At 51.9% G+C, this 21,725-nt stretch overlaps 1 protein-coding gene across 1 annotated transcript in view; it reads right to left on the bottom strand.

Annotated features, from left to right (window-relative positions):
- TULP4 (TUB like protein 4) overlaps positions 1-16,530 on the bottom strand; it is a 265,359-nt gene extending 248,829 nt beyond the window's left edge. Inside the window, exons 1-2 of the mRNA XM_058289627.2 lie at positions 16,467-16,530; positions 379-503 (exon numbers count right to left, since the gene is read on the bottom strand). The gene's annotated coding sequence lies outside the window, so the exon portion shown is untranslated. The remainder of the gene's footprint in view (positions 1-378; positions 504-16,466) is intronic.
- Positions 16,531-21,725: the final 5,195 nt, after the last annotated feature.

The raw sequence follows: 21,725 nt of genomic DNA, 5'->3' as shown, positions 1-21,725 counted from the left end.
AGAGTTGGGGGTTTTTGATGTTGGAGTTTTGATGTTAGAGTCTCAGGTGAAGCCTTAAGCTGGAACCCCGGGGAGGGAGGCAGAGCCGTTTGCCTGACAGTCTAGAGCTGACCTTGCGGAGGAAACAGGAGCTGAGCCCAGAGGAACCCAGGAAGCCTGAGCCCTCACTGACGTTGACAGTCATCTTGCTCCAACACGTGAAAATAAGACTTTGGTGAGGGAAGGAACTTATGCTTTACGGCCTGGTATCTGTAAGCTCCTACCCCAAATAAATACCCTTTATAAGAACCAACCAATTTCTGGCATTTTGTGTCAGCACCACTTTGGCTGACTAACACAGCTCCCCCTCAGGTAAATCTGTAAAGGGGCAGCACTCACCAGGAGAGCAGGCCACAGGGCGAGCGAGGGCAGGGGAGGAGCGACGCAGGGCTCTTACAGGCGGCGAGCACGCAGGTCCGGAGACTTCTGCTTCAATCTGCAAATCCCTTAGCCTCGGTGTCCTCCTAAAATAATAAAATTAAAGTAAGAAAATATTGCTTACGTACTGTGCAAGGTGGTTGTGGGACCACGTGAAGCGGCGCATGTAGAAAAGTGTTTTGTAAACTGTATGCCTAGGTAGGTACTGATTACTACTTGCAATGAAAGAGTCACAAACCACTGACAAAATCTCCTTGAAAAGAAAGCGAAGGCTCCTGTCTGGCCAAAGTGAAGCACGTACCATCTACGAATGGGCACATGCTTTAAAAAACTGCATTCCATTTATTTACCGTGACTTGCTGGAGGACTTTCCATGCCATGTACTGACCCTCTCTCACAGTTAGGATGGGGTGTACTGACTCCATGGAGGTTGTTTCACAAGCTGCAGAAACGGAGGCCGAGGCCACTGCTCTGCTCCCTCACTGGCCTCTCTGAAGGCACCCCCAGCTATGGATATGGAGAGGTGGGTGGTAGAGTTTTACAAGCCAGAGGAGGTTACAACATTTTAAAAGTCAGCCTGATATAAATGCACGAGAAGCAACCAGTTACCCCTGGAGGCGCGGCCCGAGATGCTGTGAGTGGATAATAAATTCAGAGGCTCTGGCCCCCGGCAGCGCCCATCGGATTTCCTGCCTGGCCTCCCATCTCTCTCTTGTCCCCGCACACAAGGGGGGCAGTGATGGGTAAGCACACCAGTCTTCAGACCTATCTAAGAAATAAGGTACGGGCAGTGGACTTGGCCCAGTGGTTAGGGCGTCCATCTACCACATGGGAGGTCCGCGGTTCAAACCCCGGGCCTCCTTGACCCGTGTGGAGCTGGCCCACGCGCAGTGCTGATGCGCGCACGGAGTGCCCTGCCACGCAGGGGCGTCCCCCGCGTAGGGGAGCCCCACATGCAAGGAGTGCACCCCATAAGGAGAGCCGCCCGGCACAAAAGAAAGTGCAGCCTGCCCAGGAATGGTGCTGCACACACGGAGAGCTAATGCAGCAAGATGACACAAGAAAAAGAAACACAGATTTCCATGCCGCTGACAACAGAAGCGGACAAAAAGAAGACGCCACAGCAAATAGACACAGAGAACAGACAACCGGGGTGAGGGGGGGGTAGGGGAAAGAAATAAATAAATTAATCTTTAAAAAAAAAAGAAAAAAGAAATAAGGCACGTATTTATCGATGCTAATCACACTTCTTTTCCTTAGATAAACACGCTCCACCGAGGCGGCAGTGGGAAGGCTGGTCGTGGCGAGCACCAAGAGTCTGGGTTAACATGTTAACTTCCAGCAATGAACAGAGACATAAAGCCTTCTTCACAGTGAGGGTGATTTCTCTCCTGGGTTCTAAAAAATCAGCAACAACATATCCTGATATTCTGCTCTGGTCCAGGCAAAAGAAGAATGAGGCAGCAGTCAGAGAGCAAAAACATCTCGGGAGAAGATGATGAATGGGTCCTGGAAAAGGGACATCTGAAAGGCTCTTCTGGCATCCACCGCCTGCAAAGCATCTGTCGGCTTCACGGGGGCAGACGATACTCTAAATAAACCTCGTGCGCCTCAGGGAAGGACGCGGTGAGCTCTACCCAACAGAGCTCCGCGCGCTTGCGGTGTCCCCCTGCCGCTCTGTGCGGAACACGCTGCCATCTGTGGTCCTTCCACACACAATGCCACAGGCTGATGGGCTCCTGGAACGGAGAGGACATGAGCGAAAAGACGGGCGACATCTGAGTAACGCTGAGAGCTCAGTTACCAGGGTTAAGTCCTCAGTTTGGACAAATGCACTGGTTATTTAAGATGCTTACATCCGAGGGGCCAGGTGGAGCGAGCTCACTGTACCACCTTCACAACTGTTCTGTAAATCCAAGATGACTCCAAAATAAAAACGCTTATTAAAAATTTTAGGGAGCGGACATGGCTCGAGCGGTTGAGCACCCGCCTTGAACATGGGAGGTCCCAGGCTCAGTTCTGATGCTTCCTGAAAAAAACAAAAACAAAACAACAAGCAAAACAAATGACAAAACCAACGCAGGGGGGCCAATGTGGCTTAGTGGCTGAGTGCCAGCTTCCCACATATGAGGTCCCAGGTTCAAATCCCAGCCCTGAGAGCTTAAAAAAAAAAGAAAAAGAAAAATGTAAAACACCCAATGCTTGCTCAGAAAAGGGGAGGGGGAACCTACTCCATAGGAAAAGACTTGCTAAGGAAACCATCAAGGTAGAAACTATGGGAAAAAGATCTGACTACACAGAAAATTTAAACTTTTACACGTCCACTATGTTATGAACAGATTCAGAGCTGAAAGGCAAACTAGCTGGAAAAGTGTAACAGAAATCTTTAAAACAGGTTAATATTTATAACGTAGTAAACATTCTCACTTTTTAAAAAGCCATGCACCCACGTGCTCTATCTGCTACCGTTTCCGCACGTCAGACTGACAGCACGTCCGCTCATGTTCAAGTGCCCTGAAGCTCCGTGCTGTGCCCTGCGGGACTCCTGGAGAGAGCAGAGCCGCAGTGCAGCCCCCGGCAAGGGGTCCCTGCCTGTTTAAGGGGTCCGCCACTCCTGAGCACAGCCTCCTGCTGGAGTCCAAGGCCCTGTCCTCTCTCTCACCCCAGGACCTGACACTCGGCGACGCGGTGCCCACCACAGTCACCTGGTCAACCCAGGGAAAGACTCAGCCCGAGGTCAGTCCAGACCAGGTTCAGGTCCAGTAGCGGCCAAGCAGGTGGACAAGGAGGGAAGCAGCGCTCACCACATCGCCCACCTGGAGCCTGGGCACCTGGACTTCTAGAGAGCAGCGGCCGCCCAAGGAAAAACATCTTTTGAAATAAAACAGCTACACCTAACTAGATTAGCAGTTTATATTAGAGCCAATTTATCTTAGTAATTTTGGGGGGATTGTGGTTATGCATGTGCTTTTAAATTTAGAAAGAACGTGAACTTACTTATTTCGAGATGTCCCCATATATATATATATATATTTATATGATGTTAAACTTAGAATCATATTAAGGATTAATATTAACCATATTATCATACTAAGAATTAAAAAGCAAATCGTAAACCTTTGGTTCTACACATGAAACAAGAGTCAAGAAATAAAGTCTATCTGACACACAGCAGAGTGTGAGGGGGAGTAAACCACTGAACTAAAAACTTAGCCGCTAGAGGTATGAATCCCAACTGAGTCACCCCTGCTCGCCGGCCTGAGGCAGAGCCCTTGCCCTCGGGATGCGGCAGCAGGCAGCACCTACGGCCAGGCAGACGCAAGACGGAGGGACAGGAAGCGGCGAATCCGAGCTCCCTGGTTCGGGAAGGAGCCCAGGCCGCCCAGCACTCCTCCTTCTTCGCACCTCTCCCAGGTCCACTTCCCCACCCAGGCCAGAGTCGAGGTCCTCAGCACTCCAGACCGTTTGCTGATAACCGGCCACAACCAACAGGCTGCAGCCCGGGCTGCAGGGCCCGGCCTTTCCCTGCAGGGCTTGCCCTACTTCCCGCAGGGATCGTCTGGGCTGCCTCGTACATCCCACAGAAAAGCCCACCCGCCCAGGGCCAGCACCGGCCACCTCTGCGTGGGGGAAGGAGGAGGACCAGCAAGGAGCCTGCTCCCCCGTGGCCATCGTCAGGCCAAGGGGCCGCAGCGGTGTGCAAAACCCGGGAAGATGGCCTGGGTCCCCACGCCCGCAGACGCAGAAGCACCTCGCAGCCCACGCCTGAGCCTCTCAGCCTGGAGGCAGCGTCGCTGTAAAGTGAGCCGACTCCACTACACGGAGGAAAAGCTGGTTCTGAAGCACTTTATAAACTTACTGCTTCTCCATATACTTCCATAAAACAAACAACAGCAGTCTTAACATGGAAGAAACTTGGTAGTTTTCTATCACATTTCTTGCACATAAGATGCAAATCGTATTTCACTATGACTACCTTTTAGAGTGCCACAACATTTTTCAGAACAACATCCATTTCAATTGATCAGAATTTTTAAATAAATATATTCTATATAGGAATGCAATCATGCAGCTTGTTAATAGTCTAGAAAAGACTTGGTAACTATTTAAAATCACAGGTTGATGCAACTAGAGAAGATTGAGTTACGGCGGTAATTCGTGGATTTCACACTTCAGCATGCCATTTCCCACTGATTGCTGAGACCTGGCTGTCACTGTCATCAGAGGGGAGGAGGGAAAAGCAAAATCAAACACAGGATGCCGTAATCGCAAAAGCGGGGAGCTGACGCTTTGGTAAGCCATAATGCTACAGCACTTCATTTATTCCCGTATTCCCTAGAACCAAGGAAGTATACAGAGACAAAACAACGTGCACACTTTCATTCTCACTGGGGTCACAGAACTAAAAATTACTGAAAGTGGAATGAGATAAGCAATCTGTGAGCTTCCTATCTCTTGTTAAGAGTGGTTATATTCCATTCCAAGTATTAAAGAATTTCACTGTTCAGGTGTCAGAAAATTAATCCAGAAAAGTAAATTTCCTAAATATGAAACCCAAAACTGGGTTTCTTGTTTCAGAGGGAATGACAAGAACAAAACGAGAAAGCATTCATACTATTTGTAAGGGCTGGGAAATGCGACCAGAGTTTTAATCACATCCCTGTACCTGGCTGGCCATAAATTCCAACACTCTGAAACGTCTTTTCTCAGATACATTGAATTCAGGTATTAATTTTTTTTTTTTTGGAGGTACCAGGACCAGGGACTGAACTTGAGACTTCATATATGGGAAGCCAGCATTCAACCACTGAGCCACATTGGCTCCCTTGAGTTGGTTTAGTCATTTGTTTCGCTTGTTGTTCATTTCTGTTATTTCAGGAGACACTAGGAACCGAACCCAGGACCTCCCGTGTGGGAGGCAGGTGCTCAACTGCTTGAGCCACAGCCGCTCCCCAAGCATTCTGTTTTAAAGGTGTTCTTCTCTAATTTGACAAAGGCCAATGCCACAGTTTAGCTTTCTGATTACTTAACAATTCTCAACCTAGAATGTCAGCTTTCAGTGGGCAGGGTTTGATAAACACAACAAAAGCCTAACTTCTTATGCTGTACGAACTGACACTCCAACCACGGAAGCTGAATCCGCCCGTCTGGTTCTTTTGCGAAGGGGGCTGATTAAAGCCGAAGAACCTGGTTAAGCGTGACGATAATGCAGGATATCCTCGGCATATGTTACAGCACGGCTGAGCAACTTCTCACGCGTCCTGAAGCTGTCCCAGCAGAACAGCTCAGCGGCCCTTCATCCGAGGACCTCCGAAGCTACTTCTTCATCAGAGCAGTGAGCAATGATGCGTGCGTTTCTCCAGGGAGGTACAGATCCTCTTAGCAGCTCAAGACAAGAGGAAGGCATGGTTCAGGGGGAAACACCATGATGCTGAAAGGGTTTCCTTCTCAAGGATCCTGGTTCCCCTCGGGAGGGATGGACATTCCATGGGTGCACATGTCACCGTCGAGAAACCGGTGAGAGAGACTCGGCAAGATGGAGGAATGCTGACCCAGGGACGTCTGCCTGCCAGTTTCCAGTGGACTCAAAAACACTGAGCAACAGTTTTCCGTTGCTGTTAAGATTTATTTATTCCCCCCCTCCCCTCCTCCTGCCCTGCTGTTTTTGCTGTGGTCTCTTCTCATTTTCTCTCCTCTAGGATTCACTGGGATTCGATTCTGGAGATCTTTGATGTGGAGAGAGGTTCCCAGTCAGTTGTTCCTAGTTTCTGCTGCGCTTCACCTTGACTCTCCCCTTGTCTCTCTTTTGATGTGGCATCATCTTGCTCCGTGACTCACTTGAGCGGGGCACTGGCTTACTGCGCAGGCACACTTTCTCTTCTTTTTCATCGGGAGGCCCCAAGGGATCAAACCCAGGTCCTCCATATGGTAGGTGGAAGCTCTATTCTTTGAGCCACATCTGCTTCCCTGAGCAATAGTTTTTGAAAACAGATACAAAATGGACTTCAGAACTCAGTGCTCCAACTGGTAACTAGCTAGATCAATAGCTGAAGTTTAATAGGAAAGGTTGGTTCATAAACACAGATTCACCACAAGAGCCAAATTCTTAGCCTTAACCAGATATTAGATCTGATACTACAAAATCCTTGACCTAATGGCTCTGATATGCCCAAATACTAAGACTACCAAAAGGAATAGTAGAAATAATCACAACAATGCAATACCTTATGTTACCAAATCTTTTCCCATCCTTTAAAGCCTAAATTGAATCTTTAATTTTAAAAATTAAGAAATCAATATTTATACTGTAGAGTATGTTATCCTTCTCAGAGTTCTTAAACATTCATTTTAAACTCTAATCATGCTTCTGATTAAAAATAAGTGAGAACACAGGAGGTCCGCAGTTCAAACCCCGGGCCTCCTTGACCCGTGTGGAGCTGGCCCATGAGCAGTCATGATGCACGCAAGGAGTGCTGTGCCATGCAGGGGTGCCCCCCACGCAGGGGAACCCCACATGCAAGGAGCGCACCCCGTAAGGAGAGCCGCCCAGCAAGAAAGAAAGTGCAGCCTGCCCAGGAATGGCGCCGCACACACGGAGAGCTGACACAGCAAGATGACGCAACAAAAAGAAACAGATTCCCATGCCGCTGACAACAACAGAAGTGGACAAAGATGACCACGCAGCAAAAAGACACAGAGAACAGACAACCGGGGTGGGGGGGAATTTAAAAAAAAAAAAAGTGAGACATGTTCAAATAAGTGTATATGATCTACACAGCAAACACCTCTGCACACCTACGGAATAATTTTCTGCACTCTTCCACTTAGCACACCACTACTACCAGAGGCTCTCCATAATCACCCATTTCTCACTTCTGTTCATCAAATGTTCTTTCTCTCAAGGGTGAGGTATCCTCGACAGTGCACAAATATGAAGACTGACATTCCTACTTACTGACACGAGAAAAACACATTTGATTTTGGATTAACCCTACTTAAGGGGGAAAAAGTATAATTTTAAAAACCCATGAATAACCCAAGTTTTCCTTTTCACCAATCACTCTACGAACCCTGGGAACCACAGCTGACCCACTGGTCTAGGCCCCGACGTGCCAAAAAGGACAGGCAGAGGGCTAGGAGGGCCCAAGTTTATCAGCCGACGCTAACGGTAAGGAGTTATGACAATTAATTCAAAACCTCTGAGCCAAGAATTTATTTAACTAGCTATGCGGTGGACAGCTATTTCCTGAAATGCCTTTCTTCTTGTGTTAAAAGCACTCAACTCTCCACTCCATATGGTCTTTGTGGAACTGTCAACGGAAAACAATTCTGCACACACACACACTTACACGCACACCACAAAGGGGACACAACTCGCCCAAACGAGGCCAATCATATTCTCTCTCCAAGAACTCTGAATTTATGACACAAGAATGAAACCAAGTGGGGCAGCTCCGGCCACGGCAGCCTGAACAGCCATCGATTACGTGTGTCTGGCCCCAGAGCCTCGGAGCTGGCCGAGTTCCTGCCCGAGAGCCCAGCTGCTCACACTCTAAGAGCCGGACCTGCAGGGCTGCAACCTGCCTTTTCCCCTCGGTACTCCGCATGGCCAGCTTTCCAGGCGGTTGACTCTGTCAACAGCTGCATGGAATCAAGGTACCAGAACCTACTGAATCAACTTCTTATTTAAGCTATTTCCAGGTCTTTACTATGTGCATGTATCTTTCCTAAAGTTTCCTATTATTCTTTAGGCTAAATACCTAAGTGTGGACTTTCTGGGTGAAAGACTATGTACACGCACATGTACCGATGTTCACAGCAGCACTGCTCACAAACACTAAAAGATGTAAACTACCCAAGTGTCCCTCACCAGATGCACAGATAAACAGAATGTGGAACAGCCACTCAATGGAGGATCAGTGAGCTGGAGAAATGACGTGCTGACACACGTGGCAGCGTCGACAAGCCTTGAAGACATCGTGTTGAGCGAAGTAAGCCAGACACGAAAGGACAGGTACTGTATAAGCTCATGATATGGACTAATTGCAATAAACAAACTCAGAGTTAGAATACAGGTTACCACATTCTAACTCGAGGAGAGAACAAGGGGAGAGAACGCAGAGCTGCTGTTAATGTGTACAGAATGTCTATTTAGGTTGAGTGCAAATGTTTGGGAATGGATAGTGATGGCAGTAGCACATTACTGTGAGTGGGATTAACAGCACTGAATTGTTTGTGGATGTGGCTGAAAGGGGAAACTTGGGGTCCTGTATGTCACTATTAGGAAAGTTAGAGGATAAAACATGGGAATGTATAACACAGTAAACTCTGTTATAGACAATGGACTGTAGTTAATTGCACAAATAGAAGAACAGTCTTTCATGAACTGTACAAATACACAACACTATTTCAAGGTGTTAACAGGGTGGTATATGGGAAAATATACCTAACGTAAACTGTGCACTATAGCTAACAGCAATATTTTAATATTCTCTCATCAACTGTAACAAAGGTAGCCTAGCCCACTAATGCAAAGTGTCACCAATGGGGGGGTATACGGGATCACTGCATTTTTACATGACTTTTCTGTAAACCTACAAATTCTCTTTAAAAATTACAATAATTAAAAAAAAAAACATGCTAAGTGAAAGAAACCAGACACAAAGTACTACATATAATTCCATTTATATAAAATGCAAATATAAGCAAATTTACAGATACAGAATTAGATTAGTGGTTAAGCAGGGCTGGGAAGGATAGAGAGGTTGAGAGGTGTCTGCTAAGGGGTGTGCAGCTTTTCCTTCTGGAGTAACGAAAGTTTCCTAAAACTGACCATTGCGATGAACGCACAACATTGATTATACTAAATACCACTGACTGTACACTTTGGATTGGTTGTATGACGTATATCTCAATAAAACTGCTTACAAAAGAAAAAAAGACTACTCACACTTAACATTTTGATAGATAACAGCAGCTACCTACAACAAGTATATTCCTTAAGGTCTAAATAGAGCCCAGTTATACAGCCAATATAATTGAAAAGGGCGATCTTATTTTTTGCTTTTAATTTCATTTCTTTACTATCAAACTGAATATTTGCCATTTATATTTCCTCTCTTGTCCTTCAAAGACCATGTGTTCTGACTCCAAGTCTAGAAAAGGAAGTGTACAAGATGAGCCTGGGACAGCTCACCACGCTGTACCAGAAAGCAAGGATGCTACAAGTGTGTCAGGAGGGCTTGGGAGGCAACTGAGCAAGCTGCGCCCAAGACGGGCACTGGAGCACAGTAACCATCACCAAAGGAGGACGCTGAGTGTACTGTGCCCAAGACAGGCACTGGAGCACAGCAACCATCACCACAGGAGGACGCTGCGTGCAGCGCCCAAGACGGGCACTGGAGCACAGCAACCATCACCACAGGAGGACACTGCATGCACAGTGCCCAAGACGGGCACTGGAGCACAGCAACCATCACCACAGGAGGATGCTGAGTGTACTGTGCCCAAGACGGGCACTGGAGCACAGCAACCATCACCACAGGAGGATGCTGAATGTACTGTGCCCAAGACGGGCACTGGAGCACAGGAGCCAGCATCACTGGAGGACGCTGCGTGCACAGCGCCCAAGACGGGCACTGGAGCATAGCAACCAGGCACCATGGGAGAATGCAGAGTGTGCTGCACCCAAGACGGGCACTGGAGCACAGCAACCATCACCACAGGAGGACACTGCATGCACAGCGCCCAAGACGGGCACTGGAGCACAGCAACCATCACCACAGGAGGACGCTGCGTGCAGCACCCAAGTCGGGCACTGGAGCACAGCAACCATCACCACAGGAGGACACTGCATGCAAAGCGCCCAAGACGGGCACTGGAGCACAGCAACCATCACCACAGGAGGATGCTGAGTGTACTGTGCCCAAAACGGGCACTGGAGCACAGTAGCCAGCATCACTGGAGGACACTGCGTGCACAGCGCCCAAGACGGGCACTGGAGCACAGCAACCATCACCACAGGAGGACACTGCATGCACAGCGCCCAAGACGGGCACTGGAGCACAGCAACCATCACCACAGGAGGATGCTGAGTGTACTGTGCCCAAGACGGGCACTGGAGCACAGCAACCATCACCACAGGAGGATGCTGAGTGTACTGTGCCCAAGACGGGCACTGGAGCACAGCAACCATCACCACAGGAGGATGCTGAATGTACTGTGCCCAAGACGGGCACTGGAGCACAGGAGCCAGCATCGCTGGAGGACGCTGCGTGCACAGCGCCCAAGACGGGCACTGGAGCATAGCAACCAGGCACCATGGGAGAATGCAGAGTGTGCTGCGCCCAAGACGGGCACTGGAGCACAGCAACCAGGCACACAGGAGGATGCCAGGGAAACCGCTCATGATTTTGAGACCTGGTAAATCAAGGGAAAGAATGGTTGTTCTCAGCCTTCCTACACTATCTTACACCTTGGGGTAACCAAATAACTGTGAAAGCGTTTCCAGTTAGAGAACTAGCTCAGCTGGTGGAGTGTGAGGGAAAGGGTGGACAACCAAACGGCGGGCCCCACACAGACACGTTCTTTCTTTGCCTTGGGCCGCACTCCTGGAGTGGGCCCCACTTCCAGACAGAACCCCGGAAGGCCAGACTACCAGCTCGGGTGTGGCCTGACTGCATCCGGGCCCTCACCCACATCGCTGGAGTCCTTCTTAAGAGAAGAAAGTCAGATGCAGCGAGTCGGAGAAAGCCACAGGAGGAAACCAAGGACATCGCCGTGCGACGGGGCCTGCCATCGCCAGGATGCCACTGACCCAGGGGAAAGCATGGCCTTGCCGACGTGAGCCCGTGAACTCCTGCTGCTGGAGCCAGCCCACTGTGGGACGTTTGTCATAGCAGCTCTGGCAAACTAAGATGGTAACCATACTGCAATCCCGAATGAATCCACGGGTCAAGGGAGCCATCGTGAATGGGTGCCAACATCACAAAAGGAAGAAATCAGAAAGCATGCACCTTCCTGATGGAAATACTCCTGCCCCATAAAAACTAAAGCCCAAGTCTTCTGATCAAGACTCTAGATGAAACTACCAATGAGCAGCAAGTACAAGAAACAAAGTAATATATCTAACATTTCAGGGATGTAATCAGCAAAATCCAGTTTCTTCAATATTGCAAAATATTGCAAAGAAAAAAAAATACGAAACATATATGTTAAAAGAGACTTGCGACAAATTAATAAAGTACAATGATTGGGTCTTATTCGGATTTTAACGCTGACTAGATATTTGATAATATTAAGGATTGTTTTTAAGGTGAAAACACCAGTATTATTACTGGTTTTTGCTTTTCTATTAAGAAGTCTTTTTCTTTTGGAAACATACAGTGAAACATTTACAGATAAAATCCTGTAACAGGGAGGGGAGTGGAGACGTACAGTCCACACCAAATGGCCCATGTTTTATAACAGCTGACTCTAAGTGATAGGTACATTACTTCATTATACTCATCTTTTCAATGTCTAAAAATTTCAAAGATAAAAAGTTAAAATTTTAAAAATACATATCTGTTCATGTCCTTAGCCCATTTTCCTAATGAAGTGTTCACCTTTTTCTTACTGAAAGAAAAAGCTCTTTACAGGTTGAGATGCCCAATAGAGACACTGCATGCAATTTTCCAATACCTCATTTCTCTTTTGAGTTCATGCCACTCTTTACTATACAAACATTTAAAATAATGTTGTCAAATCTTTTATTTCACAGTTTCTAGTTTGTTGTCAAGCTTGCAAAGACTTGCCCCATACCAGAACTACATAAACATTTACCTCTGTTTCATCTTAGTGATTTTAGGATTTATTTGAAAGGAACCCTGTATACCCTTCCATGAAGCAAAATACACCATCCATTATAACGTTAGCTGGGAAACAAAAACTTTATCTGAATCTCTGCAAATTCCAGAAAGACACTCATGATATGTCCGATCCAAATGGAAAAGGTAACAGCATCCGGCAACACCATAACGTACATGTTACTCTTACTCCCTGAGGGTCCTATATTTTAAAGAGGTACTAGGTATTAAATAGTAAAGAGCTTATTTTCCTTTGTTTTAATTAAAGAAAGATATCTCAGTGAGAGCTCCTACTCATCATGAGCTAACATTTAGCCACAGGTAGGATTTTGCATGTTAAAATTTAGAATGTTTATATTACTTAGCTACAGTGGTAAAATAGCATAGTACCAGCATAAAGACAGACACACTGACCAACGGAACTGAATCGGGAACTCAGAAATAACCCTCACCTCAACAGTCAAGAGACTTTTGAGAAGGCTGTTAAGCCCACCGAGCTGGGCCAGAACAGTCTATTCAACAAATAGTACTGGGAAAACTGGATATCCATATCCTAAAGAGAAAAAGAGAACCCTATCTCACACCGTACATAAAAATTAACTCAAGGGAAACGGACTTTGGCCCAGTGGTTAGGGCGTCCGTCTACCACATGGGAGGTCCGCGGTTCAAACCCCGGGCCTCCTTGACCCGTGTGGAGCTGGCCATGTGCAGTGCTGATGCGCGCAAGGAGTGCCGTGCCACGCAAGGGTGTCCCCCGCGTAGGGGAGCCCCACGCACAAGGAGTGCGCCCGTGAGGAAAGCCGCCCAGCGTGAAAAGAAAGAGCAGCCTGCCCAGGAATGGCGCCGCCCACACTTCCCGTGCCGCTGACGACAACAGAAGCGGACAAAGAAACAAGACGCAGCAAATAGACACAGAAAACAGACAACCAGGGGAGGGGGGGAATTAAATAAATAAATAAATCTTTAAAAAAAAAAAAATTAACTCAAAATGGATCAAGGACCTAAATATAAAAGCAACAACCATAAAAATAGAAGAAAACGGAAGAAAACATATTCAAGATCTTGTGGTAGGCAGATAGTTTCTTAAACCTTATACCTAAAGCATGAGCAACAAAAGAAAAAATAGATAAAAGGGACCTCCTCAAAACTAAACACTTTTGAACCTCAAAGGACCTTGTCAAAAGGGTGAAAAGGCAGCTAACTCAAAGGGAGAAAATATTTGGGAATCACATATCCAATACGGGTTTAATATCCATGATATACGAGACAATACAACTCAACAGTAAAAAACAAACAACCCAATTAAAAAATGAGCAAAAGACTTGAAAAGACAATTGTCCCAAGAAGAAACACAAATGCCAAAGAAACACATGAAAAAATATTCAATGTCACTAGCGATTAGGGAAATGCACATCAAAACTACAATGAGATATCATTTCACACCTACTGGACTGGCCACTATTGAAAAGTCAATATCTTTACTAGGTGTTTACCCAGAAGAACTAAGAGTAGAGACGTGAACAGGCAACTGCACGATGTTCACAGCAGCATTATTCATGACTGCCAAAAGATGGAAACAATCCAGGTGCCCATCAACTGATGAATAAACAAACTGCGGTATACACACACAATGCAATATCATGCATGGATAAGAAGAAATAAAGTCAAGAAGCACATGACAACACAGATGAACCTGGAGGACATTACGCTGAGTGAAGCAAGGATGACACAAAAGGACAAATACTGTATGACTGTGCTGTTATGAACTAAACATATTGTGTAAACTCACGGAGTTAATTAGAGCATAGGTCACCAGAAAATAGGAGGGTAGAGAATGGAAAGCTGAGGGTTAATCTGTGCAGATTGGTAAAAAGGTTTGCAAATCTTCGGAAATGAATAGAAATGATGAAAGCATATGGTGTTGGTAACTAGCAAAGCTATTATATGGGTATGACAGTGATTGAAAGGGAAAGTCTACGGTGATGTATATTACAAGAAAACTGAAAAATGTAAGATGGGACTGCATAAGGTAGTTAAAACTCATGTAAAACGTGACTATGGATGATACTGCGTATATAAGATTGTTCTTACAAAATATAAATATACTAAAGAGAAGGTAAAAGAATAGCAGCTATGTACAGAAGGGGAAGCAGAGAGATTGAGGTGATGAGTTTTGTTATTTATTAATGGAATGAAAGAGCTCTAAGAATGAAGTGATGAATGCACAAATATGTGATTATGACTGAATACCACTGGTTGTACACTTCCGATGGATTAATACTTTCATATATATCAATAAAATTGATTTGTTTTAAAAAATGAGTATGTTTAATACGCTAAAATTTAGTGACTAAATTAACATAATCCAACCAAACTCAAAGAAATGTGACATTCTGATTACATATTCCATGCAGTCTCAGCAGGCTCACTAGGGCAAATGTTCAGTTTTCGTAAGGCTTTCGTTAACACTGAAAATATTCCAGACTCCTAAAAAGGAACCTATGCAGTAACTAAAGGCAGTGTAGAACTGAGGTTTCACTGTTTCCAAAGCACTTTGCCAATCGCATGCACAAGGGATCACTCCACATCGTCAATCCTCCTTCAATCGCGGCAGTGAACAGGAGACTGGAACTCGTATTGTAAACGCCATTAACACGTGAAGAAATCGATTCCCACCTGGTCTAGCAGTGCACACAGCAGGCACTCGATAAACATTCCTGATTTCTGAAACGCAGTGACTCTGCAGCAAAAACGAAAAGAAAACCCAGGCTTCCCAGGCTGTCCTGTAACGAGCAAATCAGCAAGAGCTGAAATGTCAACTGAGGCAAGACTGCTGCTCTCGACCATTCTAACATCACTTAAGAGTCTTAGCACCAGTGTGGGACGGTTCAATTTAAAACAAACTTCACAAAGAAGAAAAAAATAAATTAAAACAAACGTCACGCCCCATGCATCCTTTTACGGGTTAAAAATTTTTAAAGGAAAAAAACCTCTACTAAGAGTTTTGGTGGGAAAAACAAGTGTGGATATCCAAACTATAGCTCCAAATGAAAACTATACGCCATCCTTCTAAAACATAGTAGTAAGCACATCGTTTATTATTTCCTAGGCACAAGCAGCAGTGCTAAGTCTTTCCACTCCTCTTCCATGTCTGAAAACTCCACTGCATTTAATTCTTTTTTCCTCATGCCTCCTTCTAACTCAGGCCTGCATGCTTCTAAATCTGGAGGTCAACACCTCCCCCATAACATGAGAAACTGCTACTTTCACAGCCCCTACTAAAATAGGACTCTTCAAACGCTTAAAGGAAATTCACAGCCGCTAATAACTCTTTTAGACAAATGAAGAGCTGTCTGGATGGTACTAAACGCTGCATTTGGCTGTTCGTGACTTCTTCCTTTAACTGTGTCCTCGGCGGTGGACTCCCAGAACGAGGGGGCGCGCGGTGTCCTCCCCGCTGGACGTGGTGCCGGGCCGGGCCTCCCCGCGTCCTGCCGGCGGGAACCGCTGCCCGGGACCCGCAGCTCGGCGCAAGGTGCCCGCGGCTCGGCCCAGACGCCCTGCGCCGCCCGCAGCCGCCCCGTGACCCGGCGCCGGTGCGGGGGACCCGCTCCGAAGCCCCCTCGCGCCGGGCCGAGAGCTCGCCTGTGGGCGCAGTCGGTGGGGACCCCGCGACGAGGCGCGCCCGCACCCCAGCAACGTGCAGACGGGGGGGGGCCCGGCGGACCCAGGCGCGCCCCCGGCGAGCGCCAGGCGCCCCAGGCCCGGCAGGTGGCGGGAGGCCCCCGCGCCCCCCCCCCCGGCCCCGCGCCGCCGTCGAGCGCGCAGGGCGGCCCCGCGCCGGCCGCAGGGCCGGGCCACTGCGGAGGGACCCCCGGCGCCCGCGGCTCCGGCCCCACAGGGGGCGCCAAATGGCCCCGCGCCAGCGCCCCCGCGCCGCGCAGCCCGCCCGCGCCCACACAGGCCGGCGCCCCGCCCCCGCCCGCGCCCCCGCCCCGCGCCCCCGCCCGCGCCGCCGCCCCGCGCCCCCGCCCGCGCCGCCGCCCCGGCCCGCGCCCCCCGCCCGGCTGAGGGCCTGTGAGCGCGCCGGGGCGCCCGCGGCGAGGGGCGGGCGCGGGGCGGGGGCGCGGGGCCGCGGGGGGCGCCCGGCCGGGCCCGGGGTCTGCGCGGGCCCCCGCCCGCGCGCGCGCCCCGCGCCCTCACCTCCGCGGCGGCCCCCGCGGGCCCGGCTCCCGCGCCTCCGGCCGCCTCCGCGGGCAGCTCGCTCGGCCGCCGCCCCCGCCCGCCCAGGCTCCGCCCCCCGCGCACGTGACGCGCCACGTGACGCGCCGCCGCCCGGCCCGCCCCCCGCCCGGCCGCCGCTGGGGGGCCCTGCGCCTGCGCCGCCCGCGCCCCTGCCCCGCCGCCCGCGCCCCTGCCCGCACGCCCGCGCCCCGCCGCCCCGCGCCCCTGCCCCGCCGCCCGCGCCCCTGCCCCGCGCCCCTGCCCCGCCGCCCGCGCCCCTGCCCCGCGCCCCGCCGCCCGCGCCCCTGCCCCGCGCCCCTGCCCCGCCGCCCGCGCCCCTGCCCCGCGCCCCTGCCCCGCGCCCCTGCCCCGCCGCCCGCGCCCCTGCCCCGCGCCCCTGCCCCGCGCCCCGCGCCCGCCGCCCCGCGCCCCTGCCCCGCCGCCCGCGCCCCTGCCCCGCCGCCCGCGCCCCTGCCCCGCCGCCCGCGCCCCTGCCCGCACGCCCGCGCCCGCCGCCCCGCGCCCCTGCCCCGCCGCCCCGCGCCCCTGCCCCGCCGCCCGCGCCCCTGCCCCGCCGCCCGCGCCCCTGCCCCGCGCCCCCTGCCCCGCCGCCCGCGCCCCTGCCCGCACGCCCGCGCCCGCCGCCCCGCGCCCCTGCCCCGCCGCCCGCGCCCCTGCCCCGCGCCCGCGCCCGCCGCCCCGCGCCCCTGCCCCGCCGCCCGCGCCCCTGCCCCGCGCCCCTGCCCCGCCGCCCGCGCCCCTGCCCCGCGCCCCGCCGCCCGCGCCCCTGCCCCGCGCCCCTGCCCCGCGCCCCTGCCCCGCCGCCCGCGCCCCTGCCCCGCGCCCCGCGCCCGCCGCCCCGCGCCCCTGCCCCGCCGCCCGCGCCCCTGCCCCGCGCCCCTGCCCCCGCCGCCCGCGCCCCTGCCCCCGCGCCCCCTGCCCCGCGCCGGCCCGACCCGCTGCGCGGCCCCCCTGCCCCGCGCCCGCCGCCTTTGCCCGCGCCCCTGCCCCGCGCCCCGCGCCCGCCGCCCCCGCGCCCCTGCCCGCACGCCCCGCGCCCCTGCCCCGCGCCCCTGCCCCGCGCCCCTGCCCCGCGCCGGCCCCGACCCGCTGCGCGGCCCCCCTGCCCCGCGCCCCCGCCGCCTCTGCCCGCGCCCCTGCCCCGCGCCCCTGCCCCGCCGCCCGCGCCCCTGCCCCCTGCCCCGCCGCCCGCGCCCCTGCCCCGCGCCCCTGCCCCGCCGCCCGCGCCCCTGCCCCGCCGCCCGCGCCCCTGCCCCCTGCCCCGCCGCCCGCGCCCCTGCCCCGCCGCCCGCGCCCCTGCCCCCTGCCCCGCCGCCCGCGCCCCTGCCCCGCCGCCCGCGCCCCTGCCCCGCGCCCCTGCCCCGCCGCCCGCGCCCCGCGCCCCTGCCTCGCGCCGGCCCGGCTGCTGTCCAGTCCCCCGCCCTGCGCCCCCGCCGCCCGCGCCCCTGCCCCGCGCCGCCCGGCCACTGTCCGGTCCCCTGCCCCGCACCGGACCCCTGCCCCCTGCCCCGCGCCGGCCCGGCTCTGCTGTCGGGTCCCCTGCCCCGCGCTCTCTGCCCCGCGCCCCCTGCCCCGCGCCGGCCCGGCTGCTGTCGGGTCCCCTGCCCCGCGCCCCCCTGCCCCGCGCCTCCCGGCTGCTGCCGCCGCTCCCCGCGCCCCCGCCCCGCGCCCGCCCTCGGGGACGGCTGGCGCGCTGCCCCGAACGGCCCTGCCGCAGGTGGGCAGCGCGGGGCTGGACAGGCGGGACGGCCCCCGGAGCCCGCGCGGCCGAGCCTCGGGCGCCCGCACTCGCCGCCTCTCTCCTCCTCCTTTGGGTGCTCTTGTGGAGAGAAGCCCGCCCGCCCTCACGCTGACTTCCCCGGGAGGAAGACGCCAGGCTTCCCCTCCTCCGAGGACCGCCCGCCGGGACCCGGCGCCCCGGGCGCGCCCTCCGTCTCCACCTCGGGGGCCGCCGCCCAGGGCGCGCCTTTCCCCGGCGCGGGGCTTGGACTCCAGCGGCCTCCCCTCTGGAGCGGAGGCACGGCCTGGAGAGCAGCCGGCCTGCGCGCTGCGTGCTCCTTTCGCCTATTGGGAAAGTTTTCCATTGAGGTTCAGATTTGAGAGTTTCTGCTTCTGTGAATATCTGCTCCGTAAAGAAAAAAAACAAAGTCAATCAAATTCTGAAATTACATGCCCGTGATTTCACAAATGTTTTGTTTCACAAAAGGTAAAGTTTAAGTGCGGATATTTGCCTGGGTGCGTGCGTGCATGTAAATATAATGCATTTAGTAAAAGTAGTAATGGCATTATTTGAATACAAAATTTTTTTTTTAAGATTTATTTATTAATTTAATTCCCCCCCTCCCCCGGTTGTCTGTACTCAGTGTCTATTTGCTGCATCTTGTTTCTTTGTCCGCTTCTGTTGTCGTCAGCGGCATGGCAGGGGAAGTGTGGGCGGTGCCACTCCTGGGCAGGCTGCACTCTCTTTCGCTCTGGGTGGCTCTTCCCAGGGGGGCACTCCCTGCGCGTGGGGCTCCCCTACGCGGGGGACACCGCTGCGTGGCGCCGCACTCCTTGCGCATCAGCACTGCACATGGGCCAGCTCCACATGGGTCAAGGAGGCCCGGGGTTTGAACCGCGGACCTCCCATGTGGTAGACGGACGCCCTAACCACTGGGCCAAGTCCGTTTCCCTGAATACAAAATTTTATAAGCACTTCTGAATTTGATTATAAAACTTTTAAGAAAGAAAACCACATTTAGAGCTTAAGAGTACCTTAAACATAGAAGATAGTTCTCACTTCAGTGAAATGAATAACTATGCTTCAACGAAGGCTCAGCATCATGCTAAGTACAGTGAGGAAAGCAAAGGAAGTATACAAAATGGCCCTTGCCCAAGAAATTTGCAATTTTGAAACAATTTTTTTATTCCACCGCCCCCCCCCCTTGCAGCTTGCTTGCTGCCTGCTCTCTGTCCATTTGCTGCACGCTCTTCTGTGTTTTCACTTGTCTCCCTGCTTGTTGGGTCGCCTTGCTGAGCTGGCACTCAGCAGCACTTGTGGCCAGGCGGCTCTCCGTGGCACGGGGGTGAACCTGCCTTCACAAGGAGGCCCCGGGACTCGAACCCAGGGCGTCCCATGTGGTAGACGGGAGCCCAACTGATTGAGCCACAGCCCTTCCCTTAAAACAATTATTTTTAAATATGTACATAACATGTTAAGAAAATCACACACACAAGCACAAATTAACTAGAATCAGCTGTCAAGGCCCTGGTAAAAAATTAAGAAATAAAAAGTCTCACCCTTATTCTGAGGCTTTAAAGAGGTAGGGACAGGACTGAAAATGAAACTCTGCAGTTGAAAAACTTCTATGACCCTACAAACAAATCTACGTAGCAGCATAAAAATGATTTAACAAATATCGTTAAGCCTGAACAACATGGGTGGGAAATGAAAAAATGCCAACCTTGAACCCACTCTCCCCTGGGCACCGCCGTCTCCTTAAGGCCCTCGTGCGAAATCGCCCCTTTGGTCAAACCCCGTGGGATGCACCAACCCTCCGCGCAACTTGAAAGGCCCCAGGCTTTTCCTGGCCCTGCAGCTTCCCACGGTGTCAGTGGTTATGGGAATGGTCTTTGCAGCAAAGTGTCTTGATTGAAGTCCTGGTTCGGCCACTTCCCGGCAAGTGACAACATGAACAATAATCTTCACGCTGTGTCTTTAACCATAAGTTCAAGTAACAGTCTCTACCTCACAGAGCAGTAGAAAGAATTAAGTAATGTGTGTAAAGTACTCAGTCCTTGACACAGAATAGGTACCGAACAAAAATAATAGCTAATGTTTATGAATACTCGCCCTGGGCCGAGCACTCTGCCTCATTGGTTCCTATTTTTACTCTTGTATTCCTTTTTAATTTTTTTACTCTTTTTTTTTTAATGATTTGTTTTTTATTTATTTCTCTCCCCTTCCCGCACCAGTTGTCTGCTCTCTGTGTCCATTCGCTGTGTGTTCTTCCGTGTCCACTTGTGTTCTTGTCAGCAGCACTGGGAAACTGCGTCTCTTTTTTGTTGCATCATCTTGCTGCGTCAGCTCTCCGTGTGTGCCGCACCACTCCTGGGCAGGCTGTGCTTTTTCCGTATGGGCAGTTGTCCTTATGGGGTGCACTCCTTGCATGACACACCGTGTGGCACGGCACTCCTTACATCCATCAGCACTGCGCGTGGACCAGCTCCCCACGGGTCAGGAGGCTCAGGGTTTGAACCGCAGACCTCCCATGTGATAGACGCCCTATCCGTTGAGCCAAATCCGCTTCCCTTATTTACTCTTCTACTCCTTGTTCCTTTCGGCTGACTTCCCTCTCCCACCTCACACACACTCACACCCAGCCGCAGAGATGGATTCTCTTCCTCTGCCTTTTCTGGAGGAAAATGGTTTGTTTAAAACATTTTAACTAGAAGATTCATTTACAGAAATCTATTAAATCCCTTGTGAATTTGCATTTTAAGCTTTTTTTTCCTTCTCTAATTATGAAATGAAAAATACCTCTTTTTTCAGGAATCTGAGATGATTGGGAGTCATTAGGAGGGAGATTTGGCATTGGGGACCCTTCTGCTGGCCCTCAAAATCCCACTCGCCCAATAAATTCTCATTTTGTTGTGTTTAAGGTATGCTTTGAAACATTAGAGTTCTTGGCAACACAACTGGAGAAATTAAACCAATCTGCAAGAACTGCTAACTGCTTCAGGAAGCATGACTCTCATATTGTATTTGTGTCTCTGAGTCCTAACAGGCTGTCCCTTTCGTCTAGGTTCACATTTGAGGAGAGGAAAGCAGATTTGGCTCAACTGATAGAGCGTCTGCCTACCACATGGGAGGTCCGCGGTTCAAACCCCGGGCCTCCTTGACCTGTGGGCAGCTGGCCTGTGCACAGTGCTGATGCGCACAAGGAGTGCCGTGCCACACAGGGGTGTCCCCGTGTAGGGGAGCCCCACGTGCAAGGAGTGCGCCCCGTAAGGAGAGCCGCCCAGAGTGAAAAAAGCGCAGCCTGCCCAGGAGTGGCGCTGCCCACACGGAGAGCTGATGCAGCAAGATGATGCAACAAAAATGGACAGATACCCATGCTGCTGACAAAAATGCAAGCGGACACAGAAGAACGCATAGCGAATGGACACAGAGAGCAGACAACTCGGGGGGGGGAGGGAAAGGGAGAGAAATAAATAAAAAATAAATCTTTAAAAAAA

The sequence above is a fragment of the Dasypus novemcinctus genome, chromosome 28 (assembly GCF_030445035.2).
Source record: "Dasypus novemcinctus isolate mDasNov1 chromosome 28, mDasNov1.1.hap2, whole genome shotgun sequence".
Lineage (NCBI taxonomy): Eukaryota > Metazoa > Chordata > Mammalia > Cingulata > Dasypodidae > Dasypus > Dasypus novemcinctus.
The sequence above is the reverse complement of the archived record's forward strand: the minus strand, read 5'-3'. Positions and strand labels throughout refer to the sequence as shown.